Source organism: Lygodium microphyllum, chromosome 25 (genome assembly GCF_053477565.2).
Source record: "Lygodium microphyllum isolate KBCC chromosome 25, Lygodium_microphyllum_v1.1.10, whole genome shotgun sequence".
NCBI lineage: Eukaryota > Viridiplantae > Streptophyta > Polypodiopsida > Schizaeales > Lygodiaceae > Lygodium > Lygodium microphyllum.
In genome coordinates, this window is record NC_141159.1 from 98,258,196 (window position 1) to 98,281,844 (window position 23,649).

Consider the following 23,649-nt stretch of genomic DNA (forward strand, 5'->3'; position numbering starts at 1 on the left):
AAAAGAGAACCTTTTAGTAAAATCGAAGAGACCAATCTGCATCACTTTCTGCTTGGCAAGTAAAAAGCTTCATGTACAAAAACAAGTTCCTTGGTTCAATCCCATCCCTTGAGCTGTACAGTGCTTTCTGTTGATAACTTAAAAGTTCTGTCTAGGAGGAGGTCTGTCTGATGCAAGATTCACTCGCAAAGGCCTCCCTTGCACCTCCGCTCCATCCATTTTGCTGATGGCTTCATTTACTTCATCAATTGAAGATAAGGTTACAAACCCAAACCCACGGGATCTTCTCGACTCCCTATCATACACAACTTTAGCCTCCACCACCTTCCCATACTCTGTGAACAGATTTTCCAAAGAGATATCATCAAGGCCCCATGGTAAATTTCCAACAAATAACTTGTTGGGACTGTCTTCAATTCGAGAGCGAGGTCCTTCACTCCTGGACTGATCAGGAAAGCTTACCCTCAGCCTTCTCCCCATGAATTCCCTGCCATCGAATTTCTCTATTGCTGAATTTGCATCATCAACCGAGCCCATGGGGACGAAGCCGAAACCCCTGCTTCTGCCATTGTGTTCACTCCTACTACTGCCGTTGCCCCAAACCTGTCAATTCCTTCGGCTCATCGTTGTGCACCACCTTCGACTGCAAATCCAAAGTGCTCTTCACAGTGCCTGACGTACCACCTCGATGGACCACGAGTTCAAGGTATGGCACATGTTGCGATTCTTGCAAAACCTTGATGATGCAGAGGAGAGCAACCAGTCGTTGGCTCTTCTACTGGAGGCCTTTTGGTCTTTCTTCTTCTCTCTGCACTTACTCTGCATAGTGCCATCTTCCTCTCTCTCTCCCCTTGTTCATAACTTCCTCCCGCTTTTTCTCTCCTTGTTTTTTTTTCCATTTGAATTCTCTCCCCCAATTAGTCTCCTTTTCCCCTTCCTTTTCTCCTCTATCTTTAGTTTTTCTTTTTCTTGTTCACATGTCAAATTAGGCAAGCGACCTTCCTCATTCCAGCACTTTTATAAAAGTCTGACATGAGCATAATTTTTGTCAAAGCCTTGCTGTGCTAGTAATATGTCACCATGCCTTTTGCATAAATTCAACATTGACATCCAAGCAACCAAGATTATTTGCAAGAGGCATATCTTGCAGCAACTCTGATTCCTCCTTTAAATATCCTTCTTGTAGCATATCTCCAAAACACTTGCACCAAGGCTGTCATTGCACATAGAGCTAGTTCAAATAGCAGCAGGACAAAGATCCTTTGGCATCAGTTTTTCATATTTTTCTAATACACGCACATCATGCATCCAAACAAAATCATGCGCATGCACTAAGGGAATATATACATTGGATGCGGATTATTAAAATGCATCACACAAACAATGAATCACACGCAGAAATTAACACAAATGCACAACAAAAGAAATGGAGGTGTATACGACTCGGATGCGCAGCAACACGACATCCACCCCCTCTAAACTTGCGCATCCTCCGGATGTGCCAACTATCCAGGATCATTCAACTCCACAAACAGGTCAAGTCCATCTTCTGATTCTAGTAAACCTGTTTCTCCATCAGCTTCATCATCCCAATGAAATTTCTGCCCCTTTCGAAACAGCTGATAGAGAACATCTACAATATGAGCAAAATGAGGAATCCAAATCATGTAAAATACGCAAGCTCCCACAAATCTCCGCACCTATGAAGTAGTCGAGCAATACTCTGCAATCCTGTTTATGGCATCCACCTTTGCAGGAGAAGGCTTTCTGCCATAATAACCAACCATATGCCCAACTATGATGACTTCATTAACAGCAAAGACAGATTTCAGCCCTGAAAGTGTCAAATTTACCTCCTCTAATCGTGTCAATATTTGTTCGCAAGCATTCAAGTGATCAGCCACAAACTGTCTACATCCACCCAAATCAAGACTTTCATTCTTTTCTTCTTCTTCACAACCCTTAATAGGCACATCATCTAGAAAAGGCATGGTATACTGCGGAATATAGTCTCGAAGAACTCTATGCATAGCATTCATCATATGAGCAACTGAGTTTGTAGCACCTTGTGGCAAGGTACACATCCTCACTAGACCAATAGGTGTCCGCATAGTAGTAATATCCCTGCTTTCCAAGGCAAGCTGAAACTGATCATAACCTGAATACAAGTCACCTAGTGAATAGATGGCTCGTCCTACAAAAGCCTCAGCAAATTCATCCACAACTGGACGTGTTCCCACATTCCTGATTGTCACTTTGTTCACGGGCTGCATATCCTGAATAAATCTCAAAGTACCATTCTTCTTTGGTACAGTAAACCACCTGTTAGAATAGGGTGCAGAAGAGGGTTCCAAAATCCCCATTTTAATCTTCTCATTCAGCAACTCTATCAGCTTTGGCAAGTGTGCTTTAGGCACAGGTATAGGGCGTATATTCCATGGTACATGAGGAACAGTGAAGATGACCATAGGTGCAACCAATTCGGGACTAATGCAACCAATTTCATGTGGAAAGAAAGCAAATGCCTTACCATGACGTCCAAGCATCTCTCTAAAACATTCTTTTTCCACTGGAAGCAAAAAATCTTCATTTCCAATCTTCAATTCTGCAAGAGTTTCAGCTGTAAACTTATGTCCAATATTTGCAGGTTCCCTCAATATAGGCTGCTTCATAGCTTTTTCAATCTGCTCATCACTATCAGAAGGAAGCGGGCCTGCAACTGGCTTAACCTTCTTATCAACTGTTTTATATTTTGTGTCAACCTTGGCATCATTCAGGCACTCTTTCCTTTGCTGCAATTTCTGCAGATTTTCAGCATCTTTCAACTCTGTTGGCTGAAAAATTTCAGCCTTTAGCTCTATGGACTGCATGGGTGCAGCCTGAAACTCTGTATGCAGAAATTTTTCTGCATTCAACTCTGTTGGCTGAATGAATTCAGCCCTCGGCTCTATGGACTGCATAGATGCATCCTGAAACTCTGTATGCAGAAATTTTTCTGCATTCAACTCTGTTGGCTGAATGGATTCAGCCCTCTGCAATTCTATTAGCTGATCAAGATCAGCCATAAATTCAGTTTGCTGAGTTTTCTCAGCCTCTAACTCTGTTTGCAGCATAAAACCAGAAATTTCCTGAAACATATCCAAGGTTTGCACAGGTATGATCTTTGAACCCTTGCGTACATCAGTTTTCAGCATTGCTCTCATCTCAAACAATGTATCTGCATAAGACATCCCTTCATACAATCCATCTACATGCTCTTCTGCTTGCAAAATACCTGCATTCTTCAACTCTTTCTCCTTACGACCAATGTACTGCGTGGCAACTCTAGGCAAATCTGAAATTTTCTGATAACTTACTGAACTATCTGAAGTAATCCCAACAAAGTTATTGGAGAAAGACTGGCTGCCAGGAGGCGAGATCTCCTCTTTTCTCCGCTCTGTACCACTGGCGTCTCGCAAGACAGCGGTACCTAATGAAAATCCAACTCCTTCGCAGGTAGTGGTGCCTCACGCAAGGAGTCCCTGTTTCTCGGATGATTTACCCCAACAGTCATAAACTGAACAGCTCGCATACCATCTTTACTGCGTATCCGTGCATAAGCTGATCCGTCATCCATCACTTTTGTTTCCATTCTTGCTTCTGTAATGAAAGGCTGTCCAATAATAATCGGATAAGAGCATGAATCCTGAACAAAGCAATGATAATCCTCTTCAACATTACCAATAGAAATTCTGATACTCGGATAAGCAGCATACATATCACCAGAAGTATTATTGGCGGCTCTCATGCGCCAGCCATGCTCTGCATCCATGGGCCAGTTGCCACTCTCATAAACACCTCGAGCAATAAGATTAATCTCAGAACCATGATCAACTAAAGCAATCAAGGGAATTTGTTTCTCTCCAATCCTTACCACTGTCTCAGTGGTTGCTCTAGCCCAATGACTTCGTGAAAAATGGCTGTGAGGAATGAGAATAGGGGTCTCATCATCTTCATACTGCATAGGCTGCACTATTTTCTCCAATTGTGGATTAACAGAAGCATTCTCAACCATCACTGCATCATCATGCTCTTCCCCAAGAGCTCCATGCCACAATCCCTGTAAAGCAGGTCCTTCCATCGCATGTCGTTTCCTCCGCAAAAGATCCTGCATCTGATCCTGTATTTCTCTTCTAGCAATCCCAAGAGCCTCTCCAACAGTAAAAGTGACTTCACTATTCAAAATTCTTTCATGAAAAATCTTACTCATATCCGTTTGCATATCAAGGTCTGACAAGAGCTTGAATCCTGGCTCTTTTCTTGGTTGCTTCTTTTCCTTCTGCTTGTCTCCCATTGGTTGATCGGAACCTGTTTGAGTTGGAGAATTTGACATAGGTGGAGCTGTAACAGGTGGTGAAACAAAGTCACCCCCTCTAGTCTTTTTGGAGGAGCTAGGACCCTCCTCATCTCTTCTTCTCTTTTCCTCAACCATGGCATCTAAACCCTGCGTTTTAGCAATATAAGCAAAAATAGAATACCTGTCAACAGGAGAATCCCATCCTGTTTCTCCTCGGATGCTAGAGCCCACACAAGTCATAGTAGAAGTTTGAACTTTCCCTCTTCTCGCTATCTCCAAGGCAGAAGACCATAAAGCAGAGTCTCCATCAGATTTCTGCTCAAGCTGAACTCCAAAAGCTGAAGCATCTCCTCTAACACTCACATAAGCTGATCGCGCAGCCATATCATCAACAAGCTTCTTCATACCTCCCTTACCAAAGTTCGTGTCAAGAGGAGCGCCAGTCTCTGTCAGCCATATCTTCCCATCTTGTCCCCAGAACACTACATTCTTCTTACGTGCTTCCTGAAAAGCATCACAATCTCTGCAGTGTTGGTGCTCTGTACTATCACACCAAATACATCGTCGCCCTTTTCTTTGACCAGCTGGAAAAGCAGTCACTGGAGCTGGTGCTACAGCAGGTACTGACATAAGTTGCTCCTTTAACTTACCAAATTCAGCTTTGACTGCTTCAATCGTCAAATCCGCCAAGCCTTTAATAACATCATCTACAGATAAGGGCACTGGAGCAGCAGGTACTGGTGGATTCACAACAGGAGGAGTAGGCTTAGGCAAAGAAGCTGCAACAGGGGTAGAAGAAGAAGTCTCCAAGGATTTTTCAGGAACTAATCCTGTATTACGATGCAATCTGACTCTCCTGCGCTGCTTCTTGACAAGAGCATTCACAGCATCAATGACATGTCTCCACTCAGTCTTTAAACCTGAATCAGTAGCTTGATCTTCCAAAAGATCATCCAACTTTTCCTGCAAATCAGCATCTGCAGCTTGCAAAAATAACACCACTTTTTGCATCTCCAAAGCTTGCTGTTCAGTCCCATCCAACTGATCATAACGGCTTTCAAACTCTCGCAGAAGAGCGGTAACAGAAAGTCCCTTATTAGGCATAGAAACCCATGCTAAAAAATTCCTGCGATTCATAAGACCTGTATCCTCCAGGAAATATTCATCTTTTAATGCCTTTTTAAATTCAGCCCAACCTGCATGTGCTTCTTGAATTTCTGCAATTCGACCTTCAAGAGCGCGCACCACGATCCGCAAGAAGTAGCGGCTCCAAACATCTTGAGAAACCCCAAAAAACTTCATCTTTTCTTCATACAAATGCAGGTAAGTTGACACTTGCTGGCCATTAAACTGCTTCATCTCCTGTTGGACAGCTTTCAAGGCATCCATAGCATCACTGTCTCGTTTTGCATGAACTTGCTGCTGCATATACATGGTAAATGACTGAAACAGGTTCTTCATGACATTATCATCTGTCATCTCTTCTTGCGAGTCTCCCATCTTGCTGATGACACAGCACTTTCACGTCGGGTTCACCAGAAATGTCAAAGAGTTCGTGCAAGAGCTGCAGAACACGGGGTTCAAGGTACAGCAAGAAATAAAGACTATCAAGAATATCTCGATAACTCAATATTTGATGCCAAAGATCATTAAATTGCTTGTCAAGTTCATTACAAAAGAAGAGTCAAAATAATTGACAAAGCATGACATTCTGTCCATTGCTTTACAATAAGCGTATGTTCTTGGTTTTCAGGGCACCAATTAATTCAAACAGATTCAGGACTTAAACTAAAACAGCTTGTTCAAACTCCAAGTCCAACAGATAATGCATTTGATAAGTGCATGCATAGGCTCCAGACATGTATACTGCTCAGGTTAGCATCTGAAATCTATTGCAGAGAAATGCAGTCCATAATGGCATAAAGGGCACACTCTTGCATCCACTGCATCAAAATTTATCTTGTAGACCATGGCATTCACTCCTTATAGCTTGTTACACGGTCCTAATAGAAGCTTATCATGTGAAACAAAGCTTTGTCGTCTCTGTTCTTTGAACAGCTTCTTCATTCATTTTATGCCGCACATTTTCTTTGCTCAGTCCATCCCTTGAAAATGCATAAATCAGAGCACAGATAACATTTATCCGCTTAGGAGAGGACTTTGGAGATGAAGAAATTGAGTAATATCGAGGCTGAAAACGAGGTGCAATGGCAGCAATCCCGCATTGTATTTCCAGCCCATTGAATGGCCTTGTGCTGGAGATTTGGACGCGAGCTCGGGCTACCAAATTACAATGCTCAGCAATCGATCTTGGACCGCCAAAATCTTGTGATAGACTGATCGGAACAGCAGCCCTGGCAGTTCAAATGCACCAACCCTCTGTTGCAGGTTCTGTCACCAGCAAAGCCTACAACTAGACCCCGAAAGTAAGTCCTTTACCTCCACTCCATTATCACACACTTTTGGTATGTTGAGCTTTCCCTGATGTAGCATTTGTGAAACCATTGTCTTGCAGAGCAGCTAATGTGACTACTGTCAGTTTTCTTCATTGCAAGAAACCTTAAGCTGCAATTGATATCTATAATTTACAATCAGCACCCACTTGATCATGTATCATCCTTTTGACTACAAAAAGCTCTAGGAGCCACACGTATACTGCCAACAGGCCTGCAAGTACTCAGCTGCCTAAGTGCTACAATACTCAAAAGCTCCAATCATCCCTTTGACGAGATTATCTAACTTGCATTCTGAAACACCACGGAAGAGAGAACAAAAGAGAACCTTTTAGTAAAATCGAAGAGACCAATCTGCATCACTTTCTGCTTGGCAAGTAAAAAGCTTCATGTACAAAAACAAGTTCCTTGGTTCAATCCCATCCCTTGAGCTGTACAGTGCTTTCCGTTGATAACTTAAAAGTTCTGTCTAGGAGGAGGTCTGTCTGATGCAAGATTCACTCGCAAAGGCCTCCCTTGCACCTCCGCTCCATCCATTTTGCTGATGGCTTCATTTACTTCATCAATTGAAGATAAGGTTACAAACCCAAACCCACGGGATCTTCTCGACTCCCTATCATACACAACTTTAGCCTCCACCACCTTCCCATACTCTGTGAACAGATTTTCCAAAGAGATATCATCAAGGCCCCATGGTAAATTTCCAACAAATAACTTGTTGGGACTGTCTTCAATTCGAGAGCGAGGTCCTTCACTCCTGGACTGATCAGGAAAGCTTACCCTCAGCCTTCTCCCCATGAATTCCCTGCCATCGAATTTCTCTATTGCTGAATTTGCATCATCAACCGAGCCCATGGGGACGAAGCCGAAACCCCTGCTTCTGCCATTGTGTTCACTCCTACTACTGCCGTTGCCCCAAACCTGTCAATTCCTTCGGCTCATCGTTGTGCACCACCTTCGACTGCAAATCCAAAGTGCTCTTCACAGTGCCTGACGTACCACCTCGATGGACCACGAGTTCAAGGTATGGCACATGTTGCAATTCTTGCAAAACCTTGATGATGCAGAGGAGAGCAACCAGTCGTTGGCTCTTCTACTGGAGGCCTTTTGGTCTTTCTTCTTCTCTCTGCACTTACTCTGCATAGTGCCATCTTCCTCTCTCTCTCCCCTTGTTCGTAACTTCCTCCCGCTTTTTCTCTCCTTGTTTTTTTTTCCATTTGAATTCTCTCCCCCAATTAGTCTCCTTTTCCCCTTCCTTTTCTCCTCTATCTTTAGTTTTTCTTTTTCTTGTTCACATGTCAAATTAGGCAAGCGACCTTCCTCATTCCAGCACTTTTATAAAAGTCTGACATGAGCATAATTTTTGTCAAAGCCTTGCTGTGCTAGTAATATGTCACCATGCCTTTTGCATAAATTCAACATTGACATCCAAGCAACCAAGATTATTTGCAAGAGGCATATCTTGCAGCAACTCTGATTCCTCCTTTAAATATCCTTCTTGTAGCATATCTCCAAAACACTTGCACCAAGGCTGTCATTGCACATAGAGCTAGTTCAAATAGTAGCAGGACAAAGATCCTTTGGCATCAGTTTTTCATATTTTTCTAATACACGCACATCATGCATCCAAACAAAATCATGCGCATGCACTAAGGGAATATATACATTGGATGCGGATTATTAAAATGCATCACACAAACAATGAATCACACGCAGAAATTAACACAAATGCACAACAAAAGAAATGGAGGTGTATACGACTCGGATGCGCAGCAACACGACATCCACCCCCTCTAAACTTGCGCATCCTCCGGATGTGCCAACTATCCAGGATCATTCAACTCCACAAACAGGTCAAGTCCATCTTCTGATTCTAGTAAACCTGTTTCTCCATCAGCTTCATCATCCCAATGAAATTTCTGCCCCTTTCGAAACAGCTGATAGAGAACATCTACAATATGAGCAAAATGAGGAATCCAAATCATGTAAAATACGCAAGCTCCCACAAATCTCCGCACCTATGAAGTAGTCGAGCAATACTCTGCAATCCTGTTTATGGCATCCACCTTTGCAGGAGAAGGCTTTCTGCCATAATAACCAACCATATGCCCAACTATGATGACTTCATTAACAGCAAAGACAGATTTCAGCCCTGAAAGTGTCAAATTTACCTCCTCTAATCGTGTCAATATTTGTTCACAAGCATTCAAGTGATCAGCCACAAACTGTCTACATCCACCCAAATCAAGACTTTCATTCTTTTCTTCTTCTTCACAACCCTTAATAGGCACATCATCTAGAAAAGGCATGGTATACTGGGGAATATAGTCTCGAAGAACTCTATGCATAGCATTCATCATATGAGCAACTGAGTTTGTAGCACCTTGTGGCAAGGTACACATCCTCACTAGACCAATAGGTGTCCGCATAGTAGTAATATCCCTGCTTTCCAAGGCAAGCTGAAACTGATCATAACCTGAATACAAGTCACCTAGTGAATAGATGGCTCGTCCTACAAAAGCCTCAGCAAATTCATCCACAACTGGACGTGTTCCCACATTCCTGATTGTCACTTTGTTCACGGGCTGCATATCCTGAATAAATCTCAAAGTACCATTCTTCTTTGGTACAGTAAACCACCTGTTAGAATAGGGTGCAGAAGAGGGTTCCAAAATCCCCATTTTAATCTTCTCATTCAGCAACTCTATCAGCTTTGGCAAGTGTGCTTTAGGCACAGGTATAGGGCGTATATTCCATGGTACATGAGGAACAGTGAAGATGACCATAGGTGCAACCAATTCGGGACTAATGCAACCAATTTCATGTGGAAAGAAAGCAAATGCCTTACCATGACGTCCAAGCATCTCTCTAAAACATTCTTTTTCCACTGGAAGCAAAAAATCTTCATTTCCAATCTTCAATTCTGCAAGAGTTTCAGCTGTAAACTTATGTCCAATATTTGCAGGTTCCCTCAATATAGGCTGCTTCATAGCTTTTTCAATCTGCTCATCACTATCAGAAGGAAGCGGGCCTGCAACTGGCTTAACCTTCTTATCAACTGTTTTATATTTTGTGTCAACCTTGGCATCATTCAGGCACTCTTTCCTTTGCTGCAATTTCTGCAGATTTTCAGCATCTTTCAACTCTGTTGGCTGAAAAATTTCAGCCTTTAGCTCTATGGACTGCATGGGTGCAGCCTGAAACTCTGTATGCAGAAATTTTTCTGCATTCAACTCTGTTGGCTGAATGAATTCAGCCCTCGGCTCTATGGACTGCATAGATGCATCCTGAAACTCTGTATGCAGAAATTTTTCTGCATTCAACTCTGTTGGCTGAATGGATTCAGCCCTCTGCAATTCTATTAGCTGATCAAGATCAGCCATAAATTCAGTTTGCTGAGTTTTCTCAGCCTCTAACTCTGTTTGCAGCATAAAACCAGAAATTTCCTGAAACATATCCAAGGTTTGCACAGGTATGATCTTTGAACCCTTGCGTACATCAGTTTTCAGCATTGCTCTCATCTCAAACAATGTATCTGCATAAGACATCCCTTCATACAATCCATCTACATGCTCTTCTGCTTGCAAAATACCTGCATTCTTCAACTCTTTCTCCTTACGACCAATGTACTGCGTGGCAACTCTAGGCAAATCTGAAATTTTCTGATAACTTACTGAACTATCTGAAGTAATCCCAACAAAGTTATTGGAGAAAGACTGGCTGCCAGGAGGCGAGATCTCCTCTTTTCTCCGCTCTGTACCACTGGCGTCTCGCAAGACAGCGGTACCTAATGAAAATCCAACTCCTTCGCAGGTAGTGGTGCCTCACGCAAGGAGTCCCTGTTTCTCGGATGATTTACCCCAACAGTCATAAACTGAACAGCTCGCATACCATCTTTACTGCGTATCCGTGCATAAGCTGATCCGTCATCCATCACTTTTGTTTCCATTCTTGCTTCTGTAATGAAAGGCTGTCCAATAATAATCGGATAAGAGCATGAATCCTGAACAAAGCAATGATAATCCTCTTCAACATTACCAATAGAAATTCTGATACTCGGATAAGCAGCATACATATCACCAGAAGTATTATTGGCGGCTCTCATGCGCCAGCCATGCTCTGCATCCATGGGCCAGTTGCCACTCTCATAAACACCTCGAGCAATAAGATTAATCTCAGAACCATGATCAACTAAAGCAATCAAGGGAATTTGTTTCTCTCCAATCCTTACCACTGTCTCAGTGGTTGCTCTAGCCCAATGACTTCGTGAAAAATGGCTGTGAGGAATGAGAATAGGGGTCTCATCATCTTCATACTGCATAGGCTGCACTATTTTCTCCAATTGTGGATTAACAGAAGCATTCTCAACCATCACTGCATCATCATGCTCTTCCCCAAGAGCTCCATGCCACAATCCCTGTAAAGCAGGTCCTTCCATCGCATGTCGTTTCCTCCGCAAAAGATCCTGCATCTGATCCTGTATTTCTCTTCTAGCAATCCCAAGAGCCTCTCCAACAGTAAAAGTGACTTCACTATTCAAAATTCTTTCATGAAAAATCTTACTCATATCCGTTTGCATATCAAGGTCTGACAAGAGCTTGAATCCTGGCTCTTTTCTTGGTTGCTTCTTTTCCTTCTGCTTGTCTCCCATTGGTTGATCGGAACCTGTTTGAGTTGGAGAATTTGACATAGGTGGAGCTGTAACAGGTGGTGAAACAAAGTCACCCCCTCTAGTCTTTTTGGAGGAGCTAGGACCCTCCTCATCTCTTCTTCTCTTTTCCTCAACCATGGCATCTAAACCCTGCGTTTTAGCAATATAAGCAAAAATAGAATACCTGTCAACAGGAGAATCCCATCCTGTTTCTCCTCGGATGCTAGAGCCCACACAAGTCATAGTAGAAGTTTGAACTTTCCCTCTTCTCGCTATCTCCAAGGCAGAAGACCATAAAGCAGAGTCTCCATCAGATTTCTGCTCAAGCTGAACTCCAAAAGCTGAAGCATCTCCTCTAACACTCACATAAGCTGATCGCGCAGCCATATCATCAACAAGCTTCTTCATACCTCCCTTACCAAAGTTCGTGTCAAGAGGAGCGCCAGTCTCTGTCAGCCATATCTTCCCATCTTGTCCCCAGAACACTACATTCTTCTTACGTGCTTCCTGAAAAGCATCACAATCTCTGCAGTGTTGGTGCTCTGTACTATCACACCAAATACATCGTCGCCCTTTTCTTTGACCAGCTGGAAAAGCAGTCACTGGAGCTGGTGCTACAGCAGGTACTGACATAAGTTGCTCCTTTAACTTACCAAATTCAGCTTTGACTGCTTCAATCGTCAAATCCGCCAAGCCTTTAATAACATCATCTACAGATAAGGGCACTGGAGCAGCAGGTACTGGTGGATTCACAACAGGAGGAGTAGGCTTAGGCAAAGAAGCTGCAACAGGGGTAGAAGAAGAAGTCTCCAAGGATTTTTCAGGAACTAATCCTGTATTACGATGCAATCTGACTCTCCTGCGCTGCTTCTTGACAAGAGCATTCACAGCATCAATGACATGTCTCCACTCAGTCTTTAAACCTGAATCAGTAGCTTGATCTTCCAAAAGATCATCCAACTTTTCCTGCAAATCAGCATCTGCAGCTTGCAAAAATAACACCACTTTTTGCATCTCCAAAGCTTGCTGTTCAGTCCCATCCAACTGATCATAACGGCTTTCAAACTCTCGCAGAAGAGCGGTAACAGAAAGTCCCTTATTAGGCATAGAAACCCATGCTAAAAAATTCCTGCGATTCATAAGACCTGTATCCTCCAGGAAATATTCATCTTTTAATGCCTTTTTAAATTCAGCCCAACCTGCATGTGCTTCTTGAATTTCTGCAATTCGACCTTCAAGAGCGCGCACCACGATCCGCAAGAAGTAGCGGCTCCAAACATCTTGAGAAACCCCAAAAAACTTCATCTTTTCTTCATACAAATGCAGGTAAGTTGACACTTGCTGGCCATTAAACTGCTTCATCTCCTGTTGGACAGCTTTCAAGGCATCCATAGCATCACTGTCTCGTTTTGCATGAACTTGCTGCTGCATATACATGGTAAATGACTGAAACAGGTTCTTCATGACATTATCATCTGTCATCTCTTCTTGCGAGTCTCCCATCTTGCTGATGACACAGCACTTTCACGTCGGGTTCACCAAAAATGTCAAAGAGTTCGTGCAAGAGCTGCAGAACACGGGGTTCAAGGTACAGCAAGAAATAAAGACTATCAAGAATATCTCGATAACTCAATATTTGATGCCAAAGATCATTAAATTGCTTGTCAAGTTCATTACAAAAGAAGAGTCAAAATAATTGACAAAGCATGACATTCTGTCCATTGCTTTACAATAAGCGTATGTTCTTGGTTTTCAGGGCACCAATTAATTCAAACAGATTCAGGACTTAGACTAAAACAGCTTGTTCAAACTCCAAGTCCAACAGATAATGCATTTGATAAGTGCATGCATAGGCTCCAGACATGTATACTGCTCAGGTTAGCATCTGAAATCTATTGCAGAGAAATGCAGTCCATAATGGCATAAAGGGCACACTCTTGCATCCACTGCATCAAAATTTATCTTGTAGACCATGGCATTCACTCCTTATAGCTTGTTACACGGTCCTAATAGAAGCTTATCATGTGAAACAAAGCTTTGTCGTCTCTGTTCTTTGAACAGCTTCTTCATTCATTTTATGCCGCACATTTTCTTTGCTCAGTCCATCCCTTGAAAATGCATAAATCAGAGCACAGATAACATTTATCCGCTTAGGAGAGGACTTTGGAGATGAAGAAATTGAGTAATATCGAGGCTGAAAACGAGGTGCAATGGCAGCAATCCCGCATTGTATTTCCAGCCCATTGAATGGCCTTGTGCTGGAGATCTGGACGCGAGCTCGGGCTACCAAATTACAATGCTCAGCAATCGATCTTGGACCGCCAAAATCTTGTGATAGACTGATCGGAACAGCAGCCCTGGCAGTTCAAATGCACCAACCCTCTGTTGCAGGTTCTGTCACCAGCAAAGCCTACAACTAGACCCCGAAAGTAAGTCCTTTACCTCCACTCCATTATCACACACTTTTGGTATGTTGAGCTTTCCCTGATGTAGCATTTGTGAAACCATTGTCTTGCAGAGCAGCTAATGTGACTACTGTCAGTTTTCTTCATTGCAAGAAACCTTAAGCTGCAATTGATATCTATAATTTACAATCAGCACCCACTTGATCATGTATCATCCTTTTGACTACAAAAAGCTCTAGGAGCCACACGTATACTGCCAACAGGCCTGCAAGTACTCAGCTGCCTAAGTGCTACAATACTCAAAAGCTCCAATCATCCCTTTGACGAGATTATCTAACTTGCATTCTGGAACACCACGGAAGAGAGAACAAAAGAGAACCTTTTAGTAAAATCGAAGAGACCAATCTGCATCACTTTCTGCTTGGCAAGTAAAAAGCTTCATGTACAAAAACAAGTTCCTTGGTTCAATCCCATCCCTTGAGCTGTACAGTGCTTTCCGTTGATAACTTAAAAGTTCTGTCTAGGAGGAGGTCTGTCTGATGCAAGATTCACTCGCAAAGGCCTCCCTTGCACCTCCGCTCCATCCATTTTGCTGATGGCTTCATTTACTTCATCAATTGAAGATAAGGTTACAAACCCAAACCCACGGGATCTTCTCGACTCCCTATCATACACAACTTTAGCCTCCACCACCTTCCCATACTCTGTGAACAGATTTTCCAAAGAGATATCATCAAGGCCCCATGGTAAATTTCCAACAAATAACTTGTTGGGACTGTCTTCAATTCGAGAGCGAGGTCCTTCACTCCTGGACTGATCAGGAAAGCTTACCCTCAGCCTTCTCCCCATGAATTCCCTGCCATCGAATTTCTCTATTGCTGAATTTGCATCATCAACCGAGCCCATGGGGACGAAGCCGAAACCCCTGCTTCTGCCATTGTGTTCACTCCTACTACTGCCGTTGCCCCAAACCTGTCAATTCCTTCGGCTCATCGTTGTGCACCACCTTCGACTGCAAATCCAAAGTGCTCTTCACAGTGCCTGACGTACCACCTCGATGGACCACGAGTTCAAGGTATGGCACATGTTGCGATTCTTGCAAAACCTTGATGATGCAGAGGAGAGCAACCAGTCGTTGGCTCTTCTACTGGAGGCCTTTTGGTCTTTCTTCTTCTCTCTGCACTTACTCTGCATAGTGCCATCTTCCTCTCTCTCTCCCCTTGTTCGTAACTTCCTCCCGCTTTTTCTCTCCTTGTTTTTTTTTCCATTTGAATTCTCTCCCCCAATTAGTCTCCTTTTCCCCTTCCTTTTCTCCTCTATCTTTAGTTTTTCTTTTTCTTGTTCACATGTCAAATTAGGCAAGCGACCTTCCTCATTCCAGCACTTTTATAAAAGTCTGACATGAGCATAATTTTTGTCAAAGCCTTGCTGTGCTAGTAATATGTCACCATGCCTTTTGCATAAATTCAACATTGACATCCAAGCAACCAAGATTATTTGCAAGAGGCATATCTTGCAGCAACTCTGATTCCTCCTTTAAATATCCTTCTTGTAGCATATCTCCAAAACACTTGCACCAAGGCTGTCATTGCACATAGAGCTAGTTCAAATAGCAGCAGGACAAAGATCCTTTGGCATCAGTTTTTCATATTTTTCTAATACACGTACATCATGCATCCAAACAAAATCATGCGCATGCACTAAGGGAATATATACATTGGATGCGGATTATTAAAATGCATCACACAAACAATGAATCACACGCAGAAATTAACACAAATGCACAACAAAAGAAATGGAGGTGTATACGACTCGGATGCGCAGCAACACGACATCCACCCCCTCTAAACTTGCGCATCCTCCGGATGTGCCAACTATCCAGGATCATTCAACTCCACAAACAGGTCAAGTCCATCTTCTGATTCTAGTAAACCTGTTTCTCCATCAGCTTCATCATCCCAATGAAATTTCTGCCCCTTTCGAAACAGCTGATAGAGAACATCTACAATATGAGCAAAATGAGGAATCCAAATCATGTAAAATACGCAAGCTCCCACAAATCTCCGCACCTATGAAGTAGTCGAGCAATACTCTCCAATCCTGTTTATGGCATCCACCTTTGCAGGAGAAGGCTTTCTGCCATAATAACCAACCATATGCCCAACTATGATGACTTCATTAACAGCAAAGACAGATTTCAGCCCTGAAAGTGTCAAATTTACCTCCTCTAATCGTGTCAATATTTGTTCGCAAGCATTCAAGTGATCAGCCACAAACTGTCTACATCCACCCAAATCAAGACTTTCATTCTTTTCTTCTTCTTCACAACCCTTAATAGGCACATCATCTAGAAAAGGCATGGTATACTGCGGAATATAGTCTCGAAGAACTCTATGCATAGCATTCATCATATGAGCAACTGAGTTTGTAGCACCTTGTGGCAAGGTACACATCCTCACTAGACCAATAGGTGTCCGCATAGTAGTAATATCCCTGCTTTCCAAGGCAAGCTGAAACTGATCATAACCTGAATACAAGTCACCTAGTGAATAGATGGCTCGTCCTACAAAAGCCTCAGCAAATTCATCCACAACTGGACGTGTTCCCACATTCCTGATTGTCACTTTGTTCACGGGCTGCATATCCTGAATAAATCTCAAAGTACCATTCTTCTTTGGTACAGTAAACCACCTGTTAGAATAGGGTGCAGAAGAGGGTTCCAAAATCCCCATTTTAATCTTCTCATTCAGCAACTCTATCAGCTTTGGCAAGTGTGCTTTAGGCACAGGTATAGGGCGTATATTCCATGGTACATGAGGAACAGTGAAGATGACCATAGGTGCAACCAATTCGGGACTAATGCAACCAATTTCATGTGGAAAGAAAGCAAATGCCTTACCATGACGTCCAAGCATCTCTCTAAAACATTCTTTTTCCACTGGAAGCAAAAAATCTTCATTTCCAATCTTCAATTCTGCAAGAGTTTCAGCTGTAAACTTATGTCCAATATTTGCAGGTTCCCTCAATATAGGCTGCTTCATAGCTTTTTCAATCTGCTCATCACTATCAGAAGGAAGCGGGCCTGCAACTGGCTTAACCTTCTTATCAACTGTTTTATATTTTGTGTCAACCTTGGCATCATTCAGGCACTCTTTCCTTTGCTGCAATTTCTGCAGATTTTCAGCATCTTTCAACTCTGTTGGCTGAAAAATTTCAGCCTTTAGCTCTATGGACTGCATGGGTGCAGCCTGAAACTCTGTATGCAGAAATTTTTCTGCATTCAACTCTGTTGGCTGAATGAATTCAGCCCTCGGCTCTATGGACTGCATAGATGCATCCTGAAACTCTGTATGCAGAAATTTTTCTGCATTCAACTCTGTTGGCTGAATGGATTCAGCCCTCTGCAATTCTATTAGCTGATCAAGATCAGCCATAAATTCAGTTTGCTGAGTTTTCTCAGCCTCTAACTCTGTTTGCAGCATAAAACCAGAAATTTCCTGAAACATATCCAAGGTTTGCACAGGTATGATCTTTGAACCCTTGCGTACATCAGTTTTCAGCATTGCTCTCATCTCAAACAATGTATCTGCATAAGACATCCCTTCATACAATCCATCTACATGCTCTTCTGCTTGCAAAATACCTGCATTCTTCAACTCTTTCTCCTTACGACCAATGTACTGCGTGGCAACTCTAGGCAAATCTGAAATTTTCTGATAACTTACTGAACTATCTGAAGTAATCCCAACAAAGTTATTGGAGAAAGACTGGCTGCCAGGAGGCGAGATCTCCTCTTTTCTCCGCTCTGTACCACTGGCGTCTCGCAAGACAGCGGTACCTAATGAAAATCCAACTCCTTCGCAGGTAGTGGTGCCTCACGCAAGGAGTCCCTGTTTCTCGGATGATTTACCCCAACAGTCATAAACTGAACAGCTCGCATACCATCTTTACTGCGTATCCGTGCATAAGCTGATCCGTCATCCATCACTTTTGTTTCCATTCTTGCTTCTGTAATGAAAGGCTGTCCAAGAATAATCGGATAAGAGCATGAATCCTGAACAAAGCAATGATAATCCTCTTCAACATTACCAATAGAAATTCTGATACTCGGATAAGCAGCATACATATCACCAGAAGTATTATTGGCGGCTCTCATGCGCCAGCCATGCTCTGCATCCATAGGCCAGTTGCCACTCTCATAAACACCTCGAGCAATAAGATTAATCTCAGAACCATGATCAACTAAAGCAATCAAGGGAATTTGTTTCTCTCCAATCCTTACCACTGTCTCAGTGGTTGCTCTAGCCCAATGACTTCGTGAAAAATGGCTGTGAGGAATGAGAATAGGGGTCTCATCATCTTCATACTGCATAGGCTGCACTATTTTCTCCAATTGTGGATTAACAGAAGCATTCTCAACCATCACTGCATCATCATGCTCTTCCCCAAGAGCTCCATGCCACAATCCCTGTAAAGCAGGTCCTTCCATCGCATGTCGTTTCCTCCGCAAAAGATCCTGCATCTGATCCTGTATTTCTCTTCTAGCAATCCCAAGAGCCTCTCCAACAGTAAAAGTGACTTCACTATTCAAAATTCTTTCATGAAAAATCTTACTCATATCCGTTTGCATATCAAGGTCTGACAAGAGCTTGAATCCTGGCTCTTTTCTTGGTTGCTTCTTTTCCTTCTGCTTGTCTCCCATTGGTTGATCGGAACCTGTTTGAGTTGGAGAATTTGACATAGGTGGAGCTGTAACAGGTGGTGAAACAAAGTCACCCCCTCTAGTCTTTTTGGAGGAGCTAGGACCCTCCTCATCTCTTCTTCTCTTTTCCTCAACCATGGCATCTAAACCCTGCGTTTTAGCAATATAAGCAAAAATAGAATACCTGTCAACAGGAGAATCCCATCCTGTTTCTCCTCGGATGCTAGAGCCCACACAAGTCATAGTAGAAGTTTGAACTTTCCCTCTTCTCGCTATCTCCAAGGCAGAAGACCATAAAGCAGAGTCTCCATCAGATTTCTGCTCAAGCTGAACTCCAAAAGCTGAAGCATCTCCTCTAACACTCACATAAGCTGATCGCGCAGCCATATCATCAACAAGCTTCTTCATACCTCCCTTACCAAAGTTCGTGTCAAGAGGAGCGCCAGTCTCTGTCAGCCATATCTTCCCATCTTGTCCCCAGAACACTACATTCTTCTTACGTGCTTCCTGAAAAGCATCACAATCTCTGCAGTGTTGGTGCTCTGTACTATCACACCAAATACATCGTCGCCCTTTTCTTTGACCAGCTGGAAAAGCAGTCACTGGAGCTGGTGCTACAGCAGGTACTGACATAAGTTGCTCCTTTAACTTACCAACTTCAGCTTTGACTGCTTCAATCGTCAAATCCGCCAAGCCTTTAATAACATCATCTACAGATAAGGGCACTGGAGCAGCAGGTACTGGTGGATTCACAACAGGAGGAGTAGGCTTAGGCAAAGAAGCTGCAACAGGGGTAGAAGAAGAAGTCTCCAAGGATTTTTCAGGAACTAATCCTGTATTACGATGCAATCTGACTCTCCTGCGCTGCTTCTTGACAAGAGCATTCACAGCATCAATGACATGTCTCCACTCAGTCTTTAAACCTGAATCAGTAGCTTGATCTTCCAAAAGATCATCCAACTTTTCCTGCAAATCAGCATCTGCAGCTTGCAAAAATAACACCACTTTCTGCATCTCCAAAGCTTGCTGTTCAGTCCCATCCAACTGATCATAACGGCTTTCAAACTCTCGCAGAAGAGCGGTAACAGAAAGTCCCTTATTAGGCATAGAAACCCATGCTAAAAAATTCCTGCGATTCATAAGACCTGTATCCTCCAGGAAATATTCATCTTTTAATGCCTTTTTAAATTCAGCCCAACCTGCATGTGCTTCTTGAATTTCTGCAATTCGACCTTCAAGAGCGCGCACCACGATCCGCAAGAAGTAGCGGCTCCAAACATCTTGAGAAACCCCAAAAAACTTCATCTTTTCTTCATACAAATGCAGGTAAGTTGACACTTGCTGGCCATTAAACTGCTTCATCTCCTGTTGGACAGCTTTCAAGGCATCCATAGCATCACTGTCTCGTTTTGCATGAACTTGCTGCTGCATATACATGGTAAATGACTGAAACAGGTTCTTCATGACATTATCATCTGTCATCTCTTCTTGCGAGTCTCCCATCTTGCTGATGACACAGCACTTTCACGTCGGGTTCACCAAAAATGTCAAAGAGTTCGTGCAAGAGCTGCAGAACACGGGGTTCAAGGTACAGCAAGAAATAAAGACTATCAAGAATATCTCGATAACTCAATATTTGATGCCAAAGATCATTAAATTGCTTGTCAAGTTCATTACAAAAGAAGAGTCAAAATAATTGACAAAGCATGACATTCTGTCCATTGCTTTACAATAAGCGTATGTTCTTGGTTTTCAGGGCACCAATTAATTCAAACAGATTCAGGACTTAGACTAAAACAGCTTGTTCAAACTCCAAGTCCAACAGATAATGCATTTGATAAGTGCATGCATAGGCTCCAGACATGTATACTGCTCAGGTTAGCATCTGAAATCTATTGCAGAGAAATGCAGTCCATAATGGCATAAAGGGCACACTCTTGCATCCACTGCATCAAAATTTATCTTGTAGACCATGGCATTCACTCCTTATAGCTTGTTACACGGTCCTAATAGAAGCTTATCATGTGAAACAAAGCTTTGTCGTCTCTGTTCTTTGAACAGCTTCTTCATTCATTTTATGCCGCACATTTTCTTTGCTCAGTCCATCCCTTGAAAATGCATAAATCAGAGCACAGATAACATTTATCCGCTTAGGAGAGGACTTTGGAGATGAAGAAATTGAGTAATATCGAGGCTGAAAACGAGGTGCAATGGCAGCAATCCCGCATTGTATTTCCAGCCCATTGAATGGCCTTGTGCTGGAGATCTGGACGCGAGCTCGGGCTACCAAATTACAATGCTCAGCAATCGATCTTGGACCGCCAAAATCTTGTGATAGACTGATCGGAACAGCAGCCCTGGCAGTTCAAATGCACCAACCCTCTGTTGCAGGTTCTGTCACCAGTAAAGCCTACAACTAGACCCCGAAAGTAAGTCCTTTACCTCCACTCCATTATCACACACTTTTGGTATGTTGAGCTTTCCCTGATGTAGCATTTGTGAAACCATTGTCTTGCAGAGCAGCTAATGTGACTACTGTCAGTTTTCTTCATTGCAAGAAACCTTAAGCTGCAATTGATATCTATAATTTACAATCAGCACCCACTTGATCATGTATCATCCTTTTGACTACAAAAAGCTCTAGGAGCCACACGTATACTGCCAACAGGCCTGCAAGTACTCAGCTGCCTAAGTGCTACAATACTCAAAAGCTCCAATCATCCCTTTGACGAGATTATCTAACTTGCATTCTGGAACACCACGGAAGAGAGAACAAAAGAGAACCTTTTAGTAAAATCGAAGAGACCAATCTGCATCACTTTCTGCTTGGCAAGTAAAAAGCTTCATGTACAAAAACAAGTTCCTTGGTTCAATCCCATCCCTTGAGCTGTACAGTGCTTTCCGTTGATAACTTAAAAGTTCTGTCTAGGAGGAGGTCTGTCTGATGCAAGATTCACTCGCAAAGGCCTCCCTTGCACCTCCGCTCCATCCATTTTGCTGATGGCTTCATTTACTTCATCAATTGAAGATAAGGTTACAAACCCAAACCCACGGGATCTTCTCGACTCCCTATCATACACAACTTTAGCCTCCACCACCTTCCCATACTCTGTGAACAGATTTTCCAAAGAGATATCATCAAGGCCCCATGGTAAATTTCCAACAAATAACTTGTTGGGACTGTCTTCAATTCGAGAGCGAGGTCCTTCACTCCTGGACTGATCAGGAAAGCTTACCCTCAGCCTTCTCCCCATGAATTCCCTGCCATCGAATTTCTCTATTGCTGAATTTGCATCATCAACCGAGCCCATGGGGACGAAGCCGAAACCCCTGCTTCTGCCATTGTGTTCACTCCTACTACTGCCGTTGCCCCAAACCTGTCAATTCCTTCGGCTCATCGTTGTGCACCACCTTCGACTGCAAATCCAAAGTGCTCTTCACAGTGCCTGACGTACCACCTCGATGGACCACGAGTTCAAGGTATGGCACATGTTGCGATTCTTGCAAAACCTTGATGATGCAGAGGAGAGCAACCAGTCGTTGGCTCTTCTACTGGAGGCCTTTTGGTCTTTCTTCTTCTCTCTGCACTTACTCTGCATAGTGCCATCTTCCTCTCTCTCTCCCCTTGTTCGTAACTTCCTCCCGCTTTTTCTCTCCTTGTTTTTTTTTCCATTTGAATTCTCTCCCCCAATTAGTCTCCTTTTCCCCTTCCTTTTCTCCTCTATCTTTAGTTTTTCTTTTTCTTGTTCACATGTCAAATTAGGCAAGCGACCTTCCTCATTCCAGCACTTTTATAAAAGTCTGACATGAGCATAATTTTTGTCAAAGCCTTGCTGTGCTAGTAATATGTCACCATGCCATTTGCATAAATTCAACATTGACATCCAAGCAACCAAGATTATTTGCAAGAGGCATATCTTGCAGCAACTCTGATTCCTCCTTTAAATATCCTTCTTGTAGCATATCTCCAAAACACTTGCACCAAGGCTGTCATTGCACATAGAGCTAGTTCAAATAGCAGCAGGACAAAGATCCTTTGGCATCAGTTTTTCATATTTTTCTAATACACGCACATCATGCATCCAAACAAAATCATGCGCATGCACTAAGGGAATATATACATTGGATGCGGATTATTAAAATGCATCACACAAACAATGAATCACACACAGAAATTAACACAAATGCACAACAAAAGAAATGGAGGTGTATACGACTCGGATGCGCAGCAACACGACATCCACCCCCTCTAAACTTGCGCATCCTCCGGATGTGCCAACTATCCAGGATCATTCAACTCCACAAACAGGTCAAGTCCATCTTCTGATTCTAGTAAACCTGTTTCTCCATCAGCTTCATCATCCCAATGAAATTTCTGCCCCTTTCGAAACAGCTGATAGAGAACATCTACAATATGAGCAAAATGAGGAATCCAAATCATGTAAAATACGCAAGCTCCCACAAATCTCCGCACCTATGAAGTAGTCGAGCAATACTCTCCAATCCTGTTTATGGCATCCACCTTTGCAGGAGAAGGCTTTCTGCCATAATAACCAACCATATGCCCAACTATGATGACTTCATTAACAGCAAAGACAGATTTCAGCCCTGAAAGTGTCAAATTTACCTCCTCTAATCGTGTCAATATTTGTTCGCAAGCATTCAAGTGATCAGCCACAAACTGTCTACATCCACCCAAATCAAGACTTTCATTCTTTTCTTCTTCTTCACAACCCTTAATAGGCACATCATCTAGAAAAGGCATGGTATACTGCGGAATATAGTCTCGAAGAACTCTATGCATAGCATTCATCATATGAGCAACTGAGTTTGTAGCACCTTGTGGCAAGGTACACATCCTCACTAGACCAATAGGTGTCCGCATAGTAGTAATATCCCTGCTTTCCAAGGCAAGCTGAAACTGATCATAACCTGAATACAAGTCACCTAGTGAATAGATGGCTCGTCCTACAAAAGCCTCAGCAAATTCATCCACAACTGGACGTGTTCCCACATTCCTGATTGTCACTTTGTTCACGGGCTGCATATCCTGAATAAATCTCAAAGTACCATTCTTCTTTGGTACAGTAAACCACCTGTTA

At 42.8% G+C, this 23,649-nt stretch overlaps 4 pseudogenes; all 4 read right to left on the reverse strand.

The window, feature by feature from the left end:
* Positions 1 to 138: 138 nt before the first annotated feature.
* LOC148014535 (31 kDa ribonucleoprotein, chloroplastic pseudogene) lies at positions 139 to 537 on the reverse strand (annotated as a pseudogene).
* A 6,708-nt stretch (positions 538 to 7,245) lies between these two features.
* Positions 7,246 to 7,644, reverse strand: LOC148014536 (31 kDa ribonucleoprotein, chloroplastic pseudogene; annotated as a pseudogene).
* Positions 7,645 to 14,352: 6,708 nt separating this feature from the next.
* On the reverse strand, positions 14,353 to 14,751 carry LOC148014537 (31 kDa ribonucleoprotein, chloroplastic pseudogene; annotated as a pseudogene).
* Positions 14,752 to 21,459: 6,708 nt separating this feature from the next.
* Positions 21,460 to 21,858, reverse strand: LOC148014538 (31 kDa ribonucleoprotein, chloroplastic pseudogene; annotated as a pseudogene).
* Positions 21,859 to 23,649: the final 1,791 nt, after the last annotated feature.